Source organism: Lolium perenne, chromosome 2, assembly GCF_019359855.2.
Source record: "Lolium perenne isolate Kyuss_39 chromosome 2, Kyuss_2.0, whole genome shotgun sequence".
NCBI classification, from domain to species: domain Eukaryota; kingdom Viridiplantae; phylum Streptophyta; class Magnoliopsida; order Poales; family Poaceae; genus Lolium; species Lolium perenne.
In genome coordinates this window covers 54,114,158-54,117,483 of record NC_067245.2, presented here as the reverse complement: position 1 = coordinate 54,117,483, position 3,326 = coordinate 54,114,158, and the positions used below count along the sequence as shown (strand labels likewise).

The following is a 3,326-nucleotide window of genomic DNA, read 5'->3' as shown; positions in this document are numbered from 1 at the left end:
ATCTTGGACTTGCGGTGTAGATTGGTCGGCTGTAATTCTGAGTAGAAGAAGTCAAATAGCAAACGCACATAGTCATGTTTCACGCGTGAAGTTGGCTTTCCGTTAGGCTGATCGTACGAGTATCGTACATGGATTGTCGTGTGTATAGCAGCACTCTTTTCAGACTTTGCCCTTCCTTCCTTCCCTGAGATCGACAAAGCAATCAAAGGAGCGCTTCCCTAGCTACTAACCAACGTGTTTCAACCATGCATGAGTGTTTCAACCTTCTCCGCTTAACTCCATCTCGATCGACTTCTATATCATACACCAAATAACAACACCTTTGATGCAATACTACAATACACTTGCGCAAATTAATTAAGGAGTATACTACATGCTCTCACAAGCTTCTGTGTGCGACCAAATTTTGCAACACTTGAAACACCCTACATCACATCAAACCTCATCCTGCACAGCCTCTTCCATGCTCTTCCCACCATCAATCACTGACTAGACACACGCGTCAAAGGCTACTAGTATCAACAAAAATTTAGACCTTCTGATGCCAATGCCGGCAATCTCCTTAACACCAACAGTGGCGTCACTGCGTTGTTCCTTGGGGCGACATCCTGCACAGCATGGATGTTCCAAATTTTAGAAAGAAATAAACTGGGTTTTTCAGACTTTTGGTTCACACACCCAATAATATTTCATAAGAAAGAGTGCATACAGCGGTTACATACAGAATCAAACCCAGAATTACAAGCTGGCTACTTATGCAAACAAAGAATCAACTCGAAATCAAATAGTGTTGGCTGCTCGTTATATATGTGGCTAACCGGAACTGCTACTGCAAACAATAGTTCTGCTGTTTTGCTTGATAGCTCTGTGATAAACTGAATGCACCGCTAGGTACTACTACATCAGGAGATCAATGGATGGCCAAGCCCATTAAGCAACATTTCTAAATCAAGAAAAAATCGATCATGACATGTATTTGCAACTACAACCACACTACATCTAGAATGGAAAAAAAAAAAGTAGACGCAATCAATTCGATCTTCAACATGACAGGGCAACTTGGATCATAACATAGAAGACAAGATTGATTGCCACTGTTCACTCATTCATAACCCAGCAACACACTTGAACCATACATGCATGCCAACATATACCAAACCAAACAGAGAGTGCTTGGTGGTTGTAACCTGGCAGGCGATGGTCTCGGAGAAGATCAACTTGCAGGAGTGGCGCTGAAGACCTCGTAGCCCCTGGAGCGACTACCCTTTGCGCTTGTAGATGTCGCCGATGGCGTTCGCCACCGATTTGCACCCTTCAGCTACCGCTCCTCCAATATGCTTTGAGCCTGAAAAATATGCAAGATTTCAGCACTGTATGTGCATAACAAACAGCAAACGGTCCAAACAGTTGAGCACATACTGTTGCTTGTACAACTACTGCCTGTGCACACAACAATTTTTCATTGGAGTATACATGTATTCTATTCAATTCAACAGAAATAAAAAAACAAACTTTAGCAAGATTACATGGAGGATAAGAAGGGAGAGCTCACCGGGCAGCAGCTGGTTGGGGGAAGTGGCAGGCAGGGGCGGGTTGGAGTGGTGGCCGCCGACAGCAGCAGCTACGGTAGGTTGTCGCCGGAAGCAGCCAGCAGCAGACCAGCAGACCTCGATACAGCATGTCGCAGCACAAGACATTGACAAGGGCGTGAGCAGTGCATCAACGCGTTCTTGTTGCAGAGCAGAAATTGAAGACCTAGCATAGGAGGAGGAAGGGCTGACCTAGGCAGAAAGCAACCAGCTGCTCGACGGCGTCCTTCTGGTCAGGGTAGCTGCACCGACGCGGCAGACTCAGACGCCGACCCGGTCGGCAGAACCGCGATGGCCGCCGCTGCCGTCCCATGCTCCGACGCGCAAGAGCAGGTTGCTGACGGAGGCAGAAGTCGCCGAATCCAGGGGATAAGCGGCCGGTCGTTGGCGATCCGCGGTCACCGGGGACGGGGGGCGGCCTCGCCGGAACGCCTTGGAGCCGGGGTCGCCGTCGGCAGCTTCTGGTCAGGCGGGGAAAAGCTGCCCCCTTGGAGGCGCTAGCCACTTGGCGGCATGCGCAAGCCCTCTGCGGCGGAATGACGGAGCATCGCGGCCAGGGGGAGGAGTCGACGGCGGGGAGGTGCGCGGGATTGAGAACGGCGCCATGGGAGATTTGGGGGAGAGGGGAACGCTTCTGGCGATGGAAACGGGTGGGACGGTTTGGGCCAAAAAAAAAAAATCCCTCTTGGCCGAAAAAGAAAAAACAAGGCGCCCAAAGTCAAATATCCGTTCCAATTTTTTTCGTTTCCCGCTTGTTTTACTCAGCTGCATACATGTCGTGTATACGTATGCAACGGTCCTTGTACCCACCGTCGAGAGCCACCATGGCGCCACCGGTCACTAGAAGGAAGGGAAACGGAGGAGCGCACCTAGATGTGGCCATGATAGCGGTGAGATCCATGTTAGTGACTGGGTGGTCCGGTCACCATAAGGAGGGAAGACGGAGGAGGGCGCCCGAGAAGATGGTGGAATGGGATGTGGTGGTCGGAGAGGTGGCATGATTGGAAGGAGGGGATCGAGAGGCTATGGGACAAAAGGCATCGTGGTTGATGCATGGGTGGCACACAAGAGACATATTAGGAGTGAGCTGGGGTTGACCTTTACAAGTTGGTTGAGTAGGCTTCTGCACAATACCGAGCCTTATATCATGTTTGGTCCATGAAATACTCATGTAGCTTTCCCGCTAATTCGAACATCCGTTGAATACATTTCCTCTCCACAAATGCAAACAAAACTCATAGACACCCTAGAAAACTCCTAGATAGATTCTTGGAACCATTCTTCCTCCATGAACATTGAGTATCGGAGAACCTCGATTAGAACCTAAGTAAAGTTAATAAAGTATTATAGTCTCGGATGCAAGGGAATCAGCATCACCCATGTGAGAAATCTTAGTTGGAGATATTAAACTAAAAGGCTCGTAGAAGATCTGAAAGAGAACTAGTTGAAATGATTAACTATTTCGAAACCCTGAGACCTTTGGGGGTTGAAAATCACGACAGATGTAGCGGATGGATACGAAGGCGGAGGGTGAGTAAGGAATGAGCTAGGAAGGAGAGATTGAAGGACGTAGCCGGCAACGGTGGGTTAGGGTAACCAGAGAGACATGTGATGTAGAGTTCGAGATTAGCTAGCTAGTAAAGAGATGATATGGGACCCACCTAGCGGTAACATGCCATGATTGGATCGATAGTTTATATGCTTTCACTATAGCTTTATTATTTTATCAGAAAAATT

The 3,326-nt window shown here is 48.4% G+C and overlaps 1 long non-coding RNA gene across 1 annotated transcript; it reads right to left on the bottom strand.

The window, feature by feature from the left end:
• Nucleotides 1–254: 254 nt before the first annotated feature.
• LOC127332641 (uncharacterized) lies at nucleotides 255–2,245 on the bottom strand. Its single transcript, XR_007870578.1, has 3 exons — nucleotides 1,553–2,245; nucleotides 1,188–1,345; nucleotides 255–608 (listed from the first exon to the last, which is right to left on the bottom strand). It is a non-coding gene; the product is annotated as an uncharacterized lncRNA (long non-coding RNA).
• Between the last annotated feature and the right edge of the window lie 1,081 nt (nucleotides 2,246–3,326).